Source organism: Eutrigla gurnardus (assembly GCF_963514095.1).
Source record: "Eutrigla gurnardus genome assembly, chromosome: 17".
Taxonomy (NCBI): Eukaryota; Metazoa; Chordata; class Actinopteri; order Perciformes; family Triglidae; genus Eutrigla; species Eutrigla gurnardus.
The window spans coordinates 9,600,949-9,624,153 of record NC_139928.1 but is presented as its reverse complement, the minus strand read 5'-3'; the positions used below and the strand labels follow the sequence as shown (position 1 = coordinate 9,624,153).

The following is a 23,205-nucleotide window of genomic DNA, read 5'->3' as shown; positions in this document are numbered from 1 at the left end:
GGTCAATATTGAATAAGGGATTGGAAACAGCTCTTCTGAGACCGTCTGAAAAGCTACAGACTTTGTTGTTGTTCAGTCTGAGCCTGATTTAGACGTGTGCGTAGGTGTTTGTAAAAAGAGAAAAGAGACTGGGGTTATTGTGGTGTTTTAGTTCCCTCAGGTCGGGATAATAATAAAGCATTTTATTTCACAGGGCCAGCTTATCTGGAGTAGGAAGTGGATGCTTCCTTAGTGGCAGTGTATTATCTTCAGTAGTAGACATCAACTTAATATCTACCATCTATCAACAGGTTCTGTTCCACCAATTACCTTTGATTTGTAGCTTGCAACTGTTAAAGGAATAAAGTATGTTGAAATCTATTCCAGCCTACTTTCATCTCCTAACCCAACTAATATACAAGAAATGGTACGACACATTTTTAAAATTAAGCTTTTCCACTTAAAATGTTGTACTTATTAAACAAGTCAAACTGATTAAACAAACAAGTTATTATGTGACAGTTAGTGGGCTTTAAATGTGCTGGTAGATGGACTGTTTTGTTTAGTTTTTTGGTGTTTTACTTTTAGACAGAGCCACAGCTGTTTCCAGTCTTTGTGTTCTAATCTGTAGCTTCATATTCCTAATATTCATATCATATCTCATATCTCTCATATCTTTGAAAGAAAGCAAATTAGCATATTTCCCAAAATGTCGACTGTGTAACAAATCCTTCTAAAACTCTTTCAACATGCTTTATTTTCATACTAATTTGATTGTTTTGAGGAAAATGGTCAATATTAACAGACTGCAAAACCATTTTTAATTACGGTATTTTTGTTTTTAGAAATGTATGGCATATTTTTTTAGCAGCATTCATCTTTTTGGCCACTTGGGGGCATCAGAACAAGCTGTAAACAGGTGACATATTATCACCTTATAAAGTTGAATGCGAAAAGGTCTTAGCAAACAGTTGCATATACTAACAACCAGCAAACACAAGAACTTAATCCAACATATGTTTTCACAGTTATCAGTGGGAGGCTATGAAACAACCAAAAAATTGTAAAAGACTGTTGTTTTCACAACAAATGCTACTGAGCATAATATGAAAGACTTTTAACGTTTGTGATTAGCTCTTCAGCCTTAAACATTTAAATTCTGTTTCAGTGTCGCTCAAAGGGATGGGTTTAACTTGTATTATGCATCTTAAAAGCAAAAATGTCTCCAGTGGTTCTACAATCTTCATGTACATTGATAATATACAATATATATAGTAACAAATACAAAAAAGAGAGTATTTGCTTGCCCTGTTACACTATCCCGTTATCGTTGGATGCAGGGTGCCTGTTCTCTCAGACTTTATGTTTAAATGGCTCTGGCTTAGAGACCTAATCCTTTCTGAACAGACTCTGAGCCCATTGAGCAACATGTGTTTCATAATGCACCGCTCAGAGGCATTAGGCAGCGAACAACACAACCAGCCCTTCAAAGCTTTTCATTTTCGTAATCAGCAGCAAAGCAGTGAAACGATAAAAATGAAAAAAGAAAAGAAAAAAAAAACGACTTTGTGCTCATTCCAGCTCGTTTGAGGTGAACGCCACGCGAGTGTCGCCTTACCAAGTGCGTTCTCCACTCAGTGTGTCTACGTGGTTCCAACCACGGTTCTCTTGTTCTGTTTATCCCTGCAATATATGTAATACTTCCTGGAGTTGGACAGGAGAGGCAATGCAGTTTGGCAGCGTTCCGGAGTGCTTAAAGAAGCTGTTGGAGAATTATTTCATGCTCACAATACAGGAAGTCTTGTTGCTTCGCCTGACAATTTAGGAAGGATACAAGCGGAGTAGAGTTTCATGGGGAACATCTGAGATGCTGTTCAGTGAAGACTGAGATAAACAAACACAAGACTAATTGGATGACAGCCTCACTGTTTCCTCTCTAGTACAGCATTTGCTTGGTTTTGTCTGGAGGTTAATAAAAGCTGGCATTTCAGCACATATGTTCCAGCGGGAGACATACATGTGTGTGTGTATACGTGAAGTATATCCCTGCATTAGATACAATATTCACCCTTTTCCATGTACGAGAACAAGATGGGACAGATTATGGAGTTGCTGTTGGCCGTAGGAACACAGCTGTAGTTGCAAAAGCAACACAAACGTGAACCCTCTTATTAAAAACGCCGGAAGGTCAAAAGAATTGCATGACCTGAGTTGGAACCTCGATGTTAGTTTGCAGAATAATCTGACCTGAATGAAACACCTTCGACCTCACGTTAACCACGCGAGTCTGCGCTTGTTTGGACAGCGAGAAGCTACAGAAGTACAACCACTTCTGGGAGGATGTTCTTTGGCCAACTAACAAAATACTTAATTAGGGAGGGCTTTGAATAAATTACCGCTCACTTTCATGTGGTTCGCAGATGGCTACGCGCTCTCTCTCTCTCCACATTTCCTCCTCTTTCCTCTGTGAGCCGCCAGCAAAAAAAAAAAAAAGGCCTGCTGTGTTGCCTCATTGCTAATTTGAACCAGAGAAGTGGTCATTTCCTAACAGTGAGCCCCGGTTTACTCCGCAAGCCGAACCGACAACCAGCCCAGTGGAGCCTGAGCTGGACTGCTCCCAAAGCAGGGCAGAAACCACACAACCCCAAGCCTTCCTGACATGTGGTAAAAGTGTGATAGGGATATGGGAAACATCGGGAAGGGTTAGCAAGGAGGCATGGCGATGGATCCATTTACAGGCGAAACGCAAAATCGAAGTAGGACACGAATGGATGGGTGGAAGTGGAAGGGGTGGTGTTTGCGGCAAGGAGGCATGGAGAGGTGAAAGAGCGGGAGAAGATTTGAAGGTAGAAGAAGCAGAAAAGAGAAACGAAAGCTCGGTGCACTCAGTTTGTACCAGCCATGTGGTGTCTTTGATCTGGCCGAGGATTTGAACCGGTGTCAACAGAAACATGCAGGGCCCGTCTGTTTGCTCCCAGACACAGATCATTCCTCCATGAATTACCGTGCTTCAGTTCGCTGCAACCTCTTTACTACTCCATTGTTTGTTTACCCTGTCGGGAACACCCGGCCCATTCCTCAAGTTGAGCAACAAGCTCAGTAATACCCCAGAACTCCTGCAATCAGCTAAACTTTCAATGTCGTTAATCTCCATGGGAGGGGGGGGGGGGGACCTGGGTAGTTTTGAAGATTTAAAAGATACATTGGAGTCAAACAGTGCTGCCTTTATATTCTGTAATTTATTCAGTAACGTCATTTTTCATTTAGTCCTGCAAAGCATTCTTTCGACTGCAGCCGCTGTCTTCCATCATGGGGACGAGGCATGTTCTGTATCTCTGGTAGTCTGGAAGGAAGAGGGAGGGATAACAAGGAAGCAGAGGAAGAAGAGGAGGTTGCAGACATGGCCGCCAGATCGTTACAGTGAGAGGATGTGTCCTGAATGCTGTGTCCCTGCCATATGACAGCCTGCTGATTCAAACCTCATGTTGGCAGTGAAAAGGCAGCAGCGTTAGAGGCTGGTCCATGGTTAGACTGCAAACAATGTCCTTCTACAAAAGGGGCTTTAGGAGCATCAGGAAATCTATTTTTTTAACATTAGCAATGAGTCAAATGGCTCTATGCTTATGGGAAATGTAGGACCCAGCATATTTTGAGCTTAAGCCATACCAGGAACTAAAAGTCTTTATTTATTTTCACTCTTCTCGTTTTAACAATGTGCAAGTCTCCCAACTCAAATCACAGGAGAATCTCTTTAATAATATTGTTTATTTTAAAATCACTTTTTTGCTTCCATGATACTTTAACCCACAGTAACTCATCTGCTCCCGGCTGGCTGCCTGTCGCTGGTCCTGCATGCACATGCTGTAGCCATGGCTGCTAGTGTTGGAGACAGAAATGTCAATTAGATGTTCATCTGCATGAGAAATGTAGAAGAAGAAGAAATGGTAATAGAAATCATCTGATTATAGTGATCAATTTGACCCAGACAAATGTGATCAATAACAATTTGCCACTGTAAACACACACATAAAAAGCTGGACTCAAAACATCCTAACATAGTTTGATTTGCATTGGAAAATCACAAAAAGACATACGCTGATTGAGAAGGAATAATTTCATAAAGGATCTCCTATGGCGGGTTCTGTGACCCCAGTGAGCAGGAAGGCAGGCAGATGTGTATAAATTCAATTTCAAATTTTGAGCCTTGTCTTAGCAGTATGAAAACATCTGCTTTGTGTGGGTTAAAATATCAGAAACATAAGGAGACCTATAGATCTGTGTGCTTAATCCCTCTCTGGGAGTGGATCAGCCAGGACATCTCATCTTGAGGGAGCTGGCGAAGGCCCGCTCAGACGAGCCAGGCGTATCGCAGCAGGGAAACACACAAGCAGCCCTCCACTCTCATGCGGAGACAATGACAAATCCAGACCCCATCAACACTTGTGGGGAATGTGCGGAGACCCCCTCTGAGTCAGCACAGTACACACTAACAGCGCCCTAATGAATTGCGGGCTTTCCCCCCCGGTGGGCTGTGTCCCGTACACAGCCCACCGGGGGAAAGGCATTCATGTGATCCAAAAACCAGGTTCGCTGACATATTCCCTCCATCTTGTATCTCTTTCTGTTCCCATGCATAATGAAGTGTCTTGCCGTTTCCTCCAGGGCTTTGCTTGTCGAAAGGCATCTCCCAGTGAGCACAAAGTGATGATAGTCAGATAGCCTTAACCCGGAGCTCTTCCAAAAGGAGGATAATGCTCCTGTTGCACAACATCGTACCACTGTGTTCCAGTTGCTCCTGATAGTGAGGGAGATTTTCACCATTGAAATGTATTGAGGTTCATGTCTGGGTATATACACATAGATACAGTTAAATACACTGGTTGTAAATGAACTACTGTGCAGAGGAACATTAGGAACGAACAGTAGCTGAGCTGTGAGGTTTCTCACTGCTGCGTTCTTTCTGGATCAGTAATTCGAAATCCAACAAATAGGTGAACGTGAAAGGAATGCACAGCAATGAGTCTGCACTGATTCATCCGCAAATCTCCTCCACGTGACGCTCATCCCACTCCGTCCCGACCCGTTCCACTGCTCTCAATATGATTATTGAGAGAGGAGGGGGGGGGGGGGGAAGAAAAGTGTAAGCTGCATTGCTGCCAGGATTCAAAACTGTCCAAATGGTTCTCGGCCTTGCCAGACACAACAGCATATTCACAGTATTGGCCTGTCTGTGCATTCAGTTCTGTCTGGCACATTTTGATCCCGTCTTCTGTCGTGTCCTTTTCGCGGTTTTGGCACTTTGCTAAGATACTGCCTACATGTCTTTTCTGTCTATTGTCAAGAGACGGCATGGCAGCGCTTTTGTTCTCCGCCTGCAAAGCACATGGAGGCTGAAACTTCTATCGATACTCTAAGCTTCAGGGAGGGAGGAGCGCCGCAATGCCTCATCTGTAACCTCAGCTGCACTTCATCCTATGTCCTCCCTGCATCTTCTCTCTATGTTCTCTCCACTGGTCCATCATCACTCCATCGAGGGCGTCTGGAATGTGTCTGTAATCACATTCGCTGCATTTTTCTGCAACAAGAAGGGATCTCAGACAGTGAAACAACGTGTCTGGTGGGTGGGAGCGTATGCAGAGATGCAGACAGTCAGACCAAGTAATGGATGGTGACGTTTGTTGGCTGAGAAAATCATCTGATCTGCAGATACAGAAATTAAGACTGGCCAGGATTGGACTGTTTTTTTCCTCAAAAGTGACTTTTTGTGACTCTTTGTTCTGTTGACTTATGATGCTTTGGGAAACCCACATTTAAACCCAGATGGAAGGGTTTTTTTTGCTCCACTGTCAGTCTAGACTCATTTATTTTCACATCTGTGCCTCTGTGATAAGCAAATTGTAGTCATTACCTTATGAGTGTGAGAGTGCAATTGTGTTGTTCCCCGTGGTGTAGATGGAGAAGGGGGTGGAGGAGGAGGGGAAACGCGCACACAAGCAAAAATGAGTGTGACCACTGTGGGAGATGTGGTGAACATCAAGAAGTTTGGGGGTGGAGGTGGAGGGCTGCGAGGGGAGGGTTGGTCGGGTGGGTGAAAGAAATTTGGCACGGCCGATGGAAACGGAGTCTGGAGCCGACGCATAAACAAACACACACACACACACACACACACACACACACACACACACACACACACAGAGGACAGACACCAGCACCCATCATTCAAACGGCATTTTAAGATCCATTTAAGTCATTCCAATAAAAACTGTAGCCGTTATAATATGCTGTCCAGGGGAGACAGAGGGGGAAAAGGAAAGTTATGGCACGGGCAGAGTCACGGTAAGGCGTAGGGGAGAGAAAATGCAGGAAAAGTAAGTCAGACAAAGTTTGTTTTTAAGTCTGCGATCTTTTTCATGTCATTCTCCCTCCCGGCGTTTCTCTGTGAGAAGGAGGCAATTTCAGCAGTCTGGGGAAATGATTTAGTGACAGCAGGAAGGTGCAAAGGGTTTATATTCCTGCCAGCCTTATCAGGAATCAGCTCAGCTAAACTTGTGATATTTCCCACCGGTGCAGTTCGGTAAAGGCGTGAAGCCAGCAATGTCCACAGGTCCCAAATATAGACCCCATGTTGGCAACTTGTTGCCAGGAAACATTTCATGGGATGTATGACCCACCTTGCCACCTTTTGCTAGTGCTAATACCGACCTCATGTGTCACCCATCACCTATATGCTACTGTTGTCTCGCTTCCTTTGAGACCCTGGACTACCCTCAGATAACAACCTCCAATGAAAACGTGACAGACCAGACCAGCATGTAACAGGAAAGTGGGAGGGAGGGGGGGTTCTGTCTGCTTCATGACCTTAAATCTCCATCCAAGGCCAACAACTGCATATGCAGCGTTGCATTCCGACAACTGTTATTTTGGCATTATGTCTATTTGCACTGTTCTCAACTGAAGAGCTGTGAAAAGCCGTCTAAACACAGCTCTCTCATACCACGCGATGCTAGCCAGTGTCAGCATAGCAGAGCGAGAGAGAATATGCAGCAGGGCAATGGAGATGTCAGACAACCAGCGCTCCCCAACGTCGTGGCTTGTGTCTTTCTGTTTTTTTTAAATATCTTGTTCCTTTTTAATTTTCTCTCAGGTCAGCCTACGAAGCATGCAAATCATCCTACCTCTTCACACAAATTACAAATGACATTTTCTTCCTTAGTTTTGGTTTTTATCGTCTTCATTTTTGAGATATCCATCTCTAACATGTGTGCCTCCTCTCTAATATAATGCTTTTAAACAGCCATGCCCTGTTGATATTGTACTGTACTACAACAGACTATTCTATGCTCGTTGTGCCATATAGCAACAGTTTTGCCCACCACCTAGATTCGTCCTTCCTCTAAAGGAAACCCTGAGATCCAATTGAGAGAGAAAAAAAAAAATCTGAGTCTGATCTAAATCGCTTTCTCTTGTTATGACATAAGAACAGATGAAACACATTTTTGGCTATTTCTTAAGTTCCTTCATTTTATTGATCCATGAAAACACATGAAAACACACATTTTTGCCAGGTTACATAAAAAGGATACTTGTGTTTGTCGTTGTAAGTTTCATTTCAGCCACAACAGGCTGAAGTGCACCACTGCCACATGTTCAAAGTAGGACTAAAAGCATTCATGTTTTCTACCAGGTGAGTTTCTATTTACATGATGCACCTTGTGTTTAGTGTGTGGAGAAATTACAAGTCACCAGGAAGAAAACATTAAGACTGTTAGTCCTATTTTGAACATGCAGTTAGTGGTGCACGTTAGCCTCTTGTGGCCGATTAGAGTATTAGGAAAACAAACACAAGGATCCTGACAAAAGGTACACCTGGCAAAAGTGTGTGTTTTGTTCACCTGTTTTACACATAGAAAAAAATGTAAGGAACATAGAAATATTATCCTGACAAAGCCTTTTTTCCACCTGTTCTTATGTCATCAATCCAGGATTTAGATCAGACAGAATCAACAATGGATTTTTCTCACTTGCATCTCAAGTTCTCCGTAGATCTGCTTAACGCATACCTATATGTATGTATGTATGTATGTATGTATATATATATATATATATATATGCACACACACACACCCTGACACATGTTCTGGCTCAGACCTCAGAACATTTTTACAGACCATTCAAAAGCCATTACCTCTGATTTACTGGGCACATATTAGCTTGCTCCCCTTCATACGCGCCTACCACAAACCTCACTCTCAACACGCACCACCTCCACCTCCAACACGTGTTAAGTTTTTATAAACTCAAGGTTTGAGCATGGGTTGATGGCTCCTGTCCCCATCTCGTTTTGTTTCGCTTGGTAAAAAAAAAAAAAAAGTGTTGGGGTTTTCACTCCTACCTCTCCAAACCTAAGTAAACACGCTGGCTTCCAAACCATACAGCATCGCGCTAAAGAGATGCGTCAGATGGGGCCCGGGGTTATGCTTTCTCAGCATCGCATGAGTGATTTGAAAGGAAGGAGAGGTTTTGTGGGTAATTTACATACGTGGGACTTTGAGTTGTTTCAGGGTCGTTTGCGGGCTGCAGGCAGACTTGGCTCTGAGCGGACCATCATATCTCCGTGTGATGACCTTCATTCACACATGTTCTTTCAGCGACGTCCTAGCATTATCTCACACTTCGCGAGGCAGAATGAGAGAAAGGCCTTTTCATTGGCAAGGTGAGAGAAGATGGGAGACAACAGACCGAAAGGCTAGACGAACGATCCTTGTCTATTATGTAATGCATACCCTTGGAGTACAGATTTTGGTCGATGGTGCTCTCACCCACCTCCCTCCCCTCCGCCTTGCCTGCCAGCGTGGTGCTGCTCAATTTGAAAACAATGGCAGAAGTCCTCCATCTGGTTGCAGTTTGTATCCCGTGCCAGTTTGAGTGGGAGTGATACAGAGACCTCCAAGGGGCTTAAAACAACAACAGCTCGTATAGTCGAGGAAGGCTGGTTGTATATTTCGAGCTACTGTAGCAATAAACACACTCACACACATGTTCACACACGGAGAAGCCCAAGTGATTAGCTATCGCGTTGATATCATTGTGAAATCCGGTGAGTGATCGCATTCAGGGGGGGGAACGGCCGAATGGACAGGTATTGGAAATTATGAGCTGAGCGATGAGACAGAGGGAGAGAAAGTATGACATGTATTGGGTCCATGGCAAGTGGTGGAATGTCCCGGGGTGTTTTAATGGAGTTTGTCTCTCCACACCTGTGGAACTAATAGCCAGCCACTGAAGTCAGATGTCCTATGAAAATATTTGGTGGAATGAGAGAGCAGGAGAACGGGGCGTGGATCCGTCGGAGGGTTCATACCTAAAGGCAGGCGTGTAGTTTGGCTAACGCCTAGGGTTTCCATTAAACGGCAGGTTTGAGGAACAAGATAATTGCTCTAGCAGAGTCTGCAGGCCTGAGCCCCATCTCCTTCTCAAGCCCTGTTTCTGATAGAAGCACTGGCCCATGTGCTGCACAGAAAGAAAGAAAAAAAAAGAACACAGTGTGTAGGCATGCTGTTGCTGTTTTGAAGTTGTTTACATGCTGTCATTCTTACTATATATGTGTGTTTGTGCAAAACCACGGCACTAGTGCGGCCACTTTATGAGCATATTGTCACTGTTGGACATAAATGTCAATATTCCAATGAAAATTTGCATATTTTAAGTTCAAAGAACTCGGTTGAGCAATATGAGTCCTCGGGATGCGTGAAACCCTCTTTATAGCCAATTAAATTTCTTATGAAAATGCATGGCTTGCAAGCTCAAAACATTTCTTTCTTCTTTTTTTTTTGTTTTTAGCCGACAACTGTGATGTGCTTACAAAGGTTTTATGAGGTCAGTGAAGGATGAGAAGCCAGAATGCGGTATGGGAATGGTCCTGGTAACATTAGAGGATCGGTTGAGGGTTTCCATTGATGCAAACACTCCCCTCGTTGCTCTCCTTCTGTCTTTGAAGTCAGTGATGGCAGTAGTTATCACAAATGATGATGTTCCCAAGTGTCTTTCTTTTCAACAGAGGAGTGACATTAGTGGTTACCCTGGGAAAGAGTCTTTTAGAGTGCAAAATACACATGCGATTTATTAGTTTCTTATTTTTCTAAATATCTGCCAGTGGGGTGAGATATTTCTCATGTGCAAATCTACTTGTTTTTGAAGAAAATTCTTGGATCACACATCATTTTATTGAACCCAGTGGTGCTTGAAAATGTGCCTTTTAAGCGACATGGCTGGAGGGATGACAATGTTAGTCGGTAGATCTGTCCGCCACTTTGGTTTGGACTCGGAAAAAAGCTCAACAATAGGATGTTTCCCAGATGATGTATCCTAACTTGTGACTGGTGATCTGCTGACTTTTCCCTCAAGCACCAACATCAGATTCACTTTTGTGGTGTCGACCTTTGATGTCTTCACACACATTCATGTTCCCCTCAGAATGAACTGTAATGACTTTGGGGATCCTTCTGTCTATCTCGCTCCAACATCATCTGCTTGTAGATTCTTGTAGCCTTGTCCAAGTGAACACATACTTGTTTTGAGTAATCATCTTTCTTTATGGTTATAATTTGGTGTTTCTTCACCAAATTATGAACAGAAATGTAATAGAATTCTTATTGGGGGTTTTTTTTTACGCATGGAAAATTAGCCTCTAAAGTTTCACAGTTGTGGACCCTTTATTTATTTGTATGGGTTTTCTGGAACTACTTTTGCATCCTCCAACCCTGTCATTTAGGAAAACAACAGTAAAAAAAGGGAATAAAAGGGAACAAAACGCAACATTTGCTTACTGTGTGAATATATAAAACAGATTTTCTACCATAATGAACACCATTAGGGCATGTTAGTGTATTTTCTGGGTGTCAGCTTTAAGGAGTGGTGGTATGTTAATTAGCCTGCTTATAAAATGTTCCTCCAAAACTAGAGTGCAGCCACTGAAAACAGACCATAAATGGAAATGGGAATGCTGTTTACATAAGTTTTTTTTGTGGTGACGGGCAGCTTCAAATCATATTAGGGAGAAAGAAGGCCAAAAGTACCCTTTTTAAAAAACAAACAAACATTCTTACAACCTGAAGAGTCTCAACAAACATGAATGATGATGATTTGTTCATTGCTACTGCACTTGAATTACACTTACTCCAAATTATGTAATACTCTAGGCAGACAGAGCCTAATGTAAATACCAGTCTCTGGTATAGAACCTGCATAGAGTAACAATGGTAACAAATATGATCCTTGAATGGGACCGCCTCATAATATGGTGATATTTCCCAGGTCACAGGGGGGGTCACGGTGCATTCTCAGGTGGAAGCGAGGAGGCGATACTGGCGCGGTGTGTTTTGACTGAATTGCAGAGCAGGCTGGACGCTCAAAGGGAAACTTAGCCACTGCTTACTTTTACGCTGCTTTAGGGTCACATTCTTCCCAGACACCGACTTCTAAATCCTTCCGGCGACGTTCAAGCCTGAGGTGTGACTGGACAGCAGAGTATGCTGTAAATGTGTTGAGTATGTCAGCTTGGATGAAAGCAAACAAAAGCCTTCCTTGAGTTCTCAGCCGTCGTCGGCCACCAGAACGGAGCGAACGGTGGGCAGACAGAGGGCGAATAACTCCGTGGATCAAGCTCCATCTAAAGCTGTGGCAAAGTGCCGAGCTGCCCCATACCACGCAACTCTTCACCTCAGCCAGACTTTAATCTTCATCCCACTTTGATATCAGAGAGCGAATCGCTAATGTGGGAGGAATGGACGGGGGGAGGGAGGGAGGTAAAATAGGTGGGGGGGTAATTGGGGAATATGGTTTCCAAAGCGGTGATATTTTTTTATGAAGCTGAGGGACATATTCAAGTCTGGAGATCAAACGGCGTGGTGCTTTTTATGTTCTCAGACCACAGTGAATGAAGGAGCTGAGGTTTCCCGCAGCGGCCTGCTCTGTGTCACCCAAGGAACTCGGCTTTGCCTCTCTCCGTCTACCTCTCTTTTCCTTCTTTCTCTCGACCGCCTCTCCCACTCTTGATGCAGTTGCTGAAAGTCAGTCTGGACTTCGCCCGGGCTCGGTGGAAGCCGTTCAAGTGGAAGCCGCTCCAGTCCCATAATCAGATCTGCAGATGAGATCTTTCTGTGACGGTTAAAATGGCACGCCGTTAAACCTGTCCGCCCTGTAGGTCTGTACCTTTTATTTCAGAATTAAAATCTGAAGACCGCCTCGGGGAAAGCCTCAGATAAATCACAGACGTACTGGTTTAGTAGTATGCTGTAGCTGTTAAAGTATCAGGTGTTTAACAGAACATTATATCTGCTGTGTGTAAAATGTGACAGATCATTAACAGGGGTGTATCCCGGAGAAAACGACACATTTTCTCATCGGTGATCTCACTCGCACATTAGCACGTAGACTAGAGGCATCTGCCTGGGGGCGAGATCACGTAGTCGACCCTGATCCGGGTCAGTGTTGGCGACTCGCAGCGTCCCGACCACGCTTGGCTCGGTGCCCCTCCTTCGCTCCGCTTTGTCCAGGTTTTCCAACTGACAACTTGTAAACAAACTGGGTGAGAGAGGTCGCTCAACACACACTTCTCCCTCAAATCCCCTCTTCATCCCTGTCATTCCTCATTTTGGCGGGTCGGTCCTTTAGGTTTGTTTGGAGTAATAACACAGCGGAGACTCCCACCCTTAAAGAGTTTGCTGGAAGGACTGAATATGACTTCATGGAGGTATACCTTTCCCTCTTTATTAATTTTCCATATTAGACCCTTTATGTGTCATACTGCACAGAAGTTTGCTTGTGCTAGAATGAATGTAGAGTAATTACGCTCTTTGTGACTTCATAAACCTGCAATAACAGGTTTTTTTTGGCCATTTGGGGGCAACAGAAACATGCCGTACACGCCACACTGACATTTTACGTCACTTTTAAATCAAAGCCCCTTTTCCATGTGCAGAAACTAGTTCCATCTCCATTACAGCAGTGCTACCTCTGTCTTTAACTGATGGTTGTCTTGTGTAGGCAACAGGCCGATCTAAGAATGTCACTAATGATCAAAGGAGCAGTGATAAACACTTAATTTCCAATAAATTCTTCAATTCTTCACAATGAAAGTCCCCTGCAAACTCCCGACTCCCGCAAACATGACTCCTGTACATCTGAAAGTGAATATGAAAAGTAGACAGTGGGACACAGGAGAGAAATTAAAGTTGAAACCACAGATATTCAGGAAGAAGGTGATCATCAAGCATCGGTCGAACGTCACCCCAACCTGCTTGGATGCGGATCCGGCGCACTTTGTGGCAGGGCCAGGGGAAAAGCCCAGGAGCATTCATTTGGAGTTGTGTTTCTGGCCACCTGGTGGATTTAATTCCGATATTCACTCTTCTTTTAGCTCCGCCTGGTCTGCTGTTTGATGCTGAGCAGGGAGTGTACAGGTAGCATGTTAAGCTGCCTGCTGTACTGCGATCTATTATTGGTATAAAAATAGGGTCTATTTGTAAAGTTCAGCACAACAGCTGCATCAGCCAGATGTTTCAGGTCTAAACAATTTTTTTGTTTTAAGAACTTGTGCACCTTGTGCCTGTAAAGACAACAGCACCACTCTCCTTGTCGGTTTTGATTTATTTGCTCTGGATAGGCTCTAGTTTAAGGAGTCTGGCCTCCGCCCCCTCTCGGCGTCGCCCCCTCCTCCCCCAAAGCTCCTCTGGTGTCCAAGGATGTGTCTCATTCTTATGTCTGTGGTGTAAGTTTTATTCCTCTCTAACTCTCATATTCCTCCCACCAATCCTTCCCTGCCCTTTCGGCTGCCAAGTGGAGACAAAGAAGCTGCTTCAGCCCTCCTTTGGTCTGGTGATTATCTAAGCGAGGGCCCATCAATCTAAACTAACTCCAGACTCCCAAGAATGTCCCCATCTGCTGGCTGCCAGGTCAGAGATAAACACGTATCAGATCTTGAGAATCAGCCTTTAATGAACCATTAGATGCATGCGGACCGATGTAGCTTCACTTAGCCTTATCATAACCTCCCCATATCTGCTGCTCCGTCATGCTAGCTTGATTGATATGAGCAGAGTTAAGCACCGAGCACCGATCCCGACATTTTAAAACAGGGGGGAAAGAACTGTTTTCAGCGTTTATTCATTTCCTCTTGATTTCAGTCATTTGCCACATAATGCATACTGAGAAGGTTATTATTGCGTCTAGCCTCGCAAAGGTTGAATGTGCTGTTTTATTGGCTCTTGGCAGCACCGCAGGAATTCCATGAGGCAGGTGAACAAGGAAATGGAGTTCATTCAACACTACACAATTATCTGGATGTTTGTTGTCATTAAAGGCTCCTTTTTCCCTCCTTCCTGACAAACAGCGCTCAAACTAGACATTCTGGGGAGCAGACCAGACACTTTTACAGCCCATTAACCATAAATTTGTCCTGATTTCTTGGTGTTTACAGCAGGAACACATGTGCAAATAATTCCTTTTCACTAAATTGAATCATACTCGGGGTATACAGTCTCATATTTAGCATGCAGACATTTTCATAGGGCTCTCAAAGTCATATCCAAATTATGAAGTTTAGTAGCCAGCTTTTTGTTTCCCCCTAAACTCTCCCCGGCTGACCACGTCAACTCCCGCCGCCTTTGATCGCCCATCGTCGTTCTATCTTGTCTCGTAGCAACCGGAGCATTCCTTCGTGTGTCTCTGATCACCTCCTGATGACTGCGCCACGGCGATAAGAGACGGGGGAACGAAGAGATCTGGTTTTAATATAAAAAGGAGCCCCGATGAAATCAATCACACACAGGGGAACCGAGCAGGGAGTCACCCTGATCGCGATTAGTGTCAAGAGAGCGGACGGGGTGTTGACAGGACGGGAGGGAAGGTCACAGGGAGATGCGATGTCAGAGAGTGAGATACGTTTTGTTTTTTTTCAGGGAGGAAATATAGAGTTAACCCCTGTATCTACGATGCACGCTTCCCCTGTCCCGCTCCAAGCTTGGACTGATTTATTCCTCTAGTCTTTCTCCGTCTCACCTCCCACACTCGTCTCTCACTCGCCTGGGTTCAACTAACCAGATAATGCACAGGACATGACAGAAGAGACGAGAGGGGTATCAGCTATTCATATATTTACCGATTGTGTGGTGAAAACGATCAAGCAAACTTATTATGGCCTGTGTTCGCCAACACAAGTTGTATTATGTTGGCGGTGGTCTCCGTGTTGCCTTGGCCCCGGCAGCATCTCATTCAGCCACTTTTTTTTCCTCCTCACTGTATAAAGTGTGATTATTGAAACAAGACGCAGTGCTTTTGGCAAACCAACATGTTTCTGTCTCCTTTTCCTTCCTTGATATTTAACAATGCCTGTGGAGCTGCACTAGATCACAAGCAAATTAGCACACAGCACGCCCAATACGTCTTCTGTCTACAATCAGGAATATCTCAGCTAATTACTATAAATAATCCAAACATGTTTTCAGGTATTTTAATGAATGCGTTGGCTGTTGCTCGCCTTTTTTCCCCTCCTCTTTTACCCTGGAAGGTTATTGGCACGATATCGCCAAGTTTACATGTCGGCCTGTTTCTAATTGACTGACCTGGAGAACATGTTGTACTTCCACAAGGAAATCTCTCTTACTTCTGCGAGGTACTCACGGCATTGTTAATGTACAGGGGTTATAGCATGAGCCAGGAACCTCCAGAGCCTTAGTTTGGTTATTATTTGTTATCCTTTATAGACTGTATTCATCATTGGACAATTACATGCGTGTCAAGTTTATTTGGAGTCAAATACCACATGCGGCGTCCTGTGGTGGGTGTTAAAGTGTAGATTAGGGTTTAATTATTTAAATGCATTGCAATGATTGCATTTATGTATTTTCAATACAGTAGGAATGACGTATTGATGCAGCAAGGCTAAACCCTACTTCTATATACACAGCTACTTACAGTATGTGCGTTACATCTGATCACATGTTCCATTTATCATATATAGGGAATGTCTGCTTGCATGTGTTGTTTTATGTGCAGTGCAGTATATATGTACGACCTGCAGGCAGACAAATCCCAGAGTGATACAGACATCCACTAACATGCAGTAGTTTGAAATAGGACTGGGCATAATCCCAGCCCTCCACTTGTCATCTTCCCCTCCCGAGTGTCTGACACTTCCCAGAGCTCCTAATGCTGTCTGGACTGACCTGTGCTGCTCTCCTGTGGCTCCTAAGGCCTGGCGGGAGCCCGCTGTGTAGCACTCCGTCGGGACGTACTCACCTGGTTTCCTTACAGTTTTTACGTGGCCCCGTGAGCACACGTCAGCAGCCAAATAGCTTCTTTTGTGGGTTTCATACTAGAAAGGCTGAATGATTATGACTGCACAGATGTGGCCTCCGTAAAAGTCCTACTTATCACATCCTTACTCCGCTGACACTGCACATTGCAACAACACTACTAGAAATCATATTTGAGGGATTACTGGGCATCGATCATGCGTTTCCTGTCCCGTACAGCAATCAACAAGCAAGCAACAGCTGATTTTTCACCCCTGATTTTGTTTGCCTCAATCTTACAACCTAACAACATCTTTACAACTAGACTGAATTTTACACACAAACACACACACACACACACACAGAGTCACAGAGCCATGTTTATACAGCTCAGCGTGGATCTTGGGAGGTGTGAGGCCAGAACTGGCAGGGTCATTTTACACAGCCAGCGCTCTTAGCCAGGAGCTAATAAAGACCCACAGTGATCCTGATGGGTGGGGTGGGTTTCAGCGAGGAGTCAGAGGGGGGTATGCACTGTATGCTGGTGGTCTTGTATAATATGCATGTGTGTGTGTGTGTGTGTGTTTGAGGTGCTTCGTAGGCTGAGTGATCAATCAAACAAGCGGCTGCTGAACAGTTAATGGTCCTCAACTGGGATTCAAACCTTCCAATGAATTTCCATTTCAAACTAGTGCGAGGCGGACAAGTGATTTCAGAAAAAATACCCTCGAGCGCAAAGCGAGGTAGAAGAGTGAAGGAAATGGGAGCTCTGTCCGTGTGACCTGATATCCTCATCCATGTCAGGTGTTATATAAAGACTCGTGCAGATTAATTTACCACAATAACCCCTCCCCTTCACACGCCACTGGAAGAATTGAAAGGCAGCGGCATCATGGCGAGGTTGTCCAAGAACTCACGCCATTGCTTTATGTCATCCCATCCCTCATCCTCTGATGGCCTTGCGCCACGCTGTCTGAGTCCTCGGGCAACAACACTTCACTGACGATCTCATTTCCTCGTCGTTTTTTTAAAGCCCACATCGCAGGCTTCATATTGGGATGAGTAAATGCAGTTAATAAAATCTTTTTCTTGTGTCATTTACTGTATGTACTGTATTACTAACATGACCAAATCAGTTTGCTCATATCATCTTAGCATTTCAACAGAAGTCTCACTTTTTAATTGGAAAGCCACTGGTTGTGTCCTTGGTGGTCAATACAGCTCCTTTAGTAGTCAAGCCAACAATGGGCCAGTGTTGTGATGTCATTTCTCTTTTGTGTGCTACTTTCTTCAGTTATGGTGGATATTGCTAGTTATATAACCACCCTTAACAAATGATTATTATTTTTATATTTTTAAAAACTCATTGCGTCTTTGTTCAAAATGTTTGTATCGAAAAAGTTCTGAACGCCAGCTTAAAATACAGATATCTCTTAATTTAAGTCATTATTTTGCCAATATAATACATATATGTATATTATAGTATTATGTAATATTTTATTTTTGGCTAACTTATTGATTGTCGGAATTACTTCCATTTAGAAATATTTCAAAACACAACCCTGGACAACACATAAGATGAATTCTGTTACATAAATCTGCAATAAGGAGAAGAAAATCTGATATATAGAAGACATAGAAGTTTTTTATTTTACATTTTGGGCATTGAGCCTTATTCATTAAATGCTAACCGCAAAATTCATCAGTCTGGATCCAGTAGAAGCCATGCAGCTGAAACTATGGATTTACAAATTGCTGGCTCAATATTTTATATAGGAATATGGCTCCAAACCATGGTATAGTGGGATTTCTCTCTTCCTGGTCTGTTGTCTGTCTTTCTGTCGTCTGCCCTGCTGCCTGTGCCAGAGAAGCCCATTCAGATGGAGCCCAGTCTATAGTAGTAGCCAGTAGCCTCCAGCACGGAGGCATTTCAGCTCCTTCAGGGGGATTTGACCAAGATTTCCTGCCTCTTATTAAATTATAATCTCCCTTCTACCTCTTGCTCCCCTTTTCTCCGTTTCGGGCAGAGAAAATAGGCCTCCCTCTCTGTTTCGCTGCCAACTGATGTGTGTGTTTGTGCGTGCACATGTACGTGTGAAGCTCTCTCGGCTGCCAGCGGAAGAAGTGTGTGAGATGATTGGCGGGGCACGCATCTGAAGTGGGTCAACAGGAGGATCAAGAGCTAAAGCTTTTACTTTCTGCTCCCCTTTCATTTTTCTGCTCCATCTCCCAGCTATCTTTTTTTTTTGTCCGTCGTAATGACCTCACGTCTCCTCCATGGCTTCTTGCTTTCTCCTTCCCTTCTGTTGCTTCCATTCCGTTCACGGTCAATGAGGCTTTTCCTCTTTTTTTTCTTCCTCTTGTCACTTGTCCCTTGACGCAAGTTTCCATCTTCCTCAAACGCCATCAGCGGCAGCTCCGACAATGTGATCTGTATTAGTTTAGCGTTTTCATGGAGTGTCAAACTGTGGAATCCTTTCATAGAAAATGACTACGAGGAGACTTTTCTGGGCTTTTCCCTCCTGGAATTGAGCCCCGGCTACGTGCAGCTTGGGATTTTTTCCAGTCTTGACATAAAAAAAAAAGAATGGAACAATTGATGGTGTGCGATTGTTCCCGGGTTTAGGTCGTCTTATTCGAGCGCCCCAGAATATTTCTCACCTTCGGAGCACAGAATCGTAAATATACCCGTGCACAAACTCTCCACATGGTCTTGACTCCTCGCCACAGTGAGGAGCACAAGCGAAAAAGCAAAAGCTCTGCCTTTTGGATGAACTGCCACCGTGAATATTTTTGACACGCAGTCAGGAAATAACCAGGCTTTGTTGCGAAGAAAAAGAAAACACCTCGTTATGAGGAAAAATCGTGACTCATTTAGCATGATGGCTTGTCATGAGCTCTTTTCTTTGTCTCACTTTTGTCAGTTTTCTGTGTGTTCTCTGGCCCGTGTATCTACTGCACATTTCAGAGGCCCCATTCTGGCAGAAGCCAAGCCACCCACCCGGTGACGGGAGAAGGTAACAGCTACTTGGAGACATGGCAAAGAAACCCAAGACATAATACAGACCAGGCCCAGCCCAGCACATTAGAGCCCTACAGAGTCCAGCATCCAATCCCTGATCCTGCACAACACTACCCAGCTACTGAACAACTGATTACCAACTCTCATAGTTTTTCAGTTGTATCTAGGCACATCCGGCCCGTCAATTTGGAAATGTCAAATCTACAAAGGCAAAAAGTGGGCTCTAATTAGACCAATATGAAAAGAGTTGGGAGGATGGTGTCTTATTTTTAGCTGTTTCAAATCAAAAATACAAGTCTACCGCATGTCTAACAAAGTATGAGCATGTGTTTATCTGCTACAGCATTAGCTTTAAAAGTTAGCATGCTCAGCTAACTAGCTTACTACAGTTAGTTAACATCATTAGCTAACTAATGAAACATTTTTTCTCAGGATGCAGATTTATTATTACATTTGGGAGCCAGAATATTCAGAATATGCTAGTTTCAAGTAACGATAGTGACGCTGTCCTCTCTTTTTGTTTTGTACTTGAGTTAGATAGCGCTAGTATGCGCTACACTTCCGTTATGTGAGGATTCCTCGTCCTCATATAGCCTAAGCTGACAGAATCCACATCAAAGCTGCTTTTGCATAATTCCTAAGTGAGATGGAGTATGCTGTGTTGAATTTGGTTCAGCCTATATGTATTCTGCTATAATAGCAGTTTTACATCCCGTTGCCTTCTCCATCCCTGCTCACTCTCTTTCTCCCATTTTCCCTTTTCCGTTCCATAGACGTTCACTGTTATGTTAATTAAGAATAACAGAGACTTGAGTGTATGTCGGTACCAGTGGACTTAAAGGGGAAAAAAGCAACGCCTTGCTTGGCTATGCCTTGGCAGCGCACAATAAAAGTATTCACACCAGCATTGAGCGTTGTGTCGAGAGCGGGCGCTTTAAGGAGGAGAGAATTAGAGCAACAGGAGAGGGAGAGAGAAGAGCGGAGGTTGCCAGTCGAGGCACGTAGAGGCTGAGAGATCGTTCTGATTCGCAGGATATTCTATTACTGGGTGTCCTCAAAGTTTTCCTTCTGAGGTGAGGTCATCTCCACAGTGCCCTCTCACACACAATTCCCTTTATGGTTGTATATTTTCCAATCCATAAATCTCTATCTTATTATTTTTTTTTTCAGATAATGCGCAAATGATACAAAGCCAGTAACGTTGAACGTGATGATGTGGGCTTTCAATGACCTGTCGCGCTGAACATTTATTGCTCTGGAAAAGGTGGAAGTGGATTTTTTTTCACAAGATTATTTTTTTTACTCTTTCCTTACGATTACCTAATCAGCCGCTCATATTGAGTTTAGGTGCACCGACGGGTCAGCCGGAAAGGTATAGCTGTGTCTGTCTGCTGACAGACTCTCACTTTCTCAGCTCCCCCATACTGTATCTGGCTTCTTGGCAGGTCAGGGGTTAGTCTGGATGTTTTGCAGACTTCCAACCCATCTCCCTTGGCTGTATCTTGATCTGAAATGCTTCACCGAAAGATGAGGTGATAGAGCATGAATCGGTAAAACAGCAGGGGAGCCAGACTGGCTAATATACTGTAATTAATGCCCTTTCACTGGTCTGAAACTGGCCCTGCGAGGGGCTGAAGAGCGAATAAGCTACCCTTTTAAAACTCCCATGCAACTATAAATGTGTGAGGTCGTACGGGTTAATAATTCTGTGACTAATTAGCCTTAATTTGCTCTAGTGCTTTCCCCTTTTCCCCTGAGTTCACACACATACGAATTCATATGCATGATGCACAACCTCCATCTTATGTGATTAGCACGTCTGCTTCTGCACTTAGATAAGTGCCCAGGGGGTATTAAACGCTTTCTTCTCAATGAAGTCATCACGAAAATGGAAACCCTCTGTCTGACCTCTTCACTCATTTCCCTTCCCCATGTTTTCTCCACAATATGTCTCACCGTGCATGCTTTACACCCGTTCCCTCTTAACCCACTCCATCAGCATGAACTCAACCCTCTCCGACAGTCTCTCAGCCCTTTTCTCGCCCGCCTTGACCTTCAGGGATGTTAGGAAAACACCCCCCCTGCTCCACAGGCACAATTTCCTGAATTGATGAGACTCTCTTATTGTTTGATGGAGGGTTTTTTCTCCCTTTTCCCTTTTTAATCCTGTCTTCAGTTCACCTGTGGTACATTTTTCTCCGTCATCTTCCCATTTTATTGCTTCCCTAATCAGGAGATCTCTCTCCATCGTCTTCTGTCTCTCCTTTGATTCATTTCAGTTTTCACATTGACCAAACAATCAATTAAATTAGTTATATCAATGAGCTTATATTTGGTTAGCATGTTTGTATGTGACTAAATGTTTGTTCACAAACATGCATAAGCATGTCACAGTGGACGTGTAAACGGTTTACATCATGTCTCCACCTTAACATAATAATCCACATCATTCCTGAATGTTCTATAATTTGCTAATGATTCAGTGCAGTTGCTGTGAACACAGGAGTTTTTATTATGGCGGCGCAATATTTTCCAGAGAAGCAACCAAACGAAACCTTCGACACGCACACTTGTGGCAACAGATGCCTCATCATATATGCATCTGCTTTGTGGCCACTTTTATACAAACACATGGACACAGCCATACTGTTTCACCAGCGCTTATTTGCACAGCGTTGAGTAATACGGGGGTGCGTTCAATACCACCCAAATCTGTGACCACTACTCAAATATTACGCAGTGAACCGACACCGGAAAGGTGTAACGGACCGAGTGCCACTCAGGCTGAAAGGAGGGATGACCTCATTGAAAAGAAGGTGATTCTCTAAATAAATCCCCCCCCCCCCCCTCGCCTCACACACACACACACACACACACACACACACACACACACTGTGTGGCTCATGTTGGGTCACTCCTGTCGTCACTTTCTCCCCCCTCTGTGTTTCCCTCAATCTCTTATGTGGTTCAAAAAAGGCGTTCACACAGATCAATGGTCAATGGAGCTCTGTGTTGTCTGGAAGTGATACCTTAGCAATGTTTTGGCCAATGCATGTTTTAAGAGTTTGCCTAATGTTTGCAGGTGCGTCTGCTTTGACTGCAAACCAGTGAAATCTGTTAATACTGTTAATACGTCTACACTGCAGATTGAATAATGATGTATAAATGTAATTAGCTTCTAGTGTGCCTGTTTTCCTCTGAAGTGCTGGAAATGCATTCTTGCTGTAAAAAGGGAAGCTTCCAACATTTGCTTTGCTGAATTTACAAGAAAGAGTGTTTGGTGAAGGAATATGGCTGTGGTTGAATAACAGTCGGGAGAGGTTATGGTCATGGTTGTGGCAAAGGTTTGTCGGAATTGGATGAATCAGCTAAAATATGTGGTGGGGCTTTAAGTGCAGCTCTCAGCGAGACCTGTGGTCGTAACCAAACCATCCAACAATCACGGACCTCGGCTGTTGTTGAACCATTTGGTGTTTATGTAAAAACGGGTGCATGATTGTTCAGGTGACGATTCCCTCCACTCGAGGAGCGGCTCGAATGTTCAACCACAAAAACAACTGCCTCCTCTTCCCTCCATCACACCGAATCCTCACTCGTTGTGTACCTATAATCTCTCTGTGGCACGTGGTTAAGGAAATGCCTGGCAGTCTGGATCCACACATGCACCGCTTAGAGGGAAGTGGAGGCAGAGCACCTTCAACCTCACCTCCCCGGCGCTGTTGATTTCATTAGCTGGGTAGACGGAGCAGTTTGGGAAGTGTGTGTTTGGCTTCCACTCAGCCGCGGTGTCTGTGTCTCTTTTGCCTGTCTGAGCGGGCCACATGAGATGCTGCTGAGTTTGGGTTTGGAGGCTGTTGAGTCTACTTTGGCGGGCCGAAGCCTTCGCAGATTAGCGTTTCGCCTCTGTTAAAA

At 44.0% G+C, this 23,205-nt stretch overlaps 1 protein-coding gene across 1 annotated transcript in view; it reads left to right on the top strand.

The window, feature by feature from the left end:
- col8a2 (collagen, type VIII, alpha 2) overlaps positions 1 to 23,205 on the top strand; it is a 41,873-nt gene that overhangs the window by 5,854 nt on the left and 12,814 nt on the right. The window lies entirely within an intron of this gene.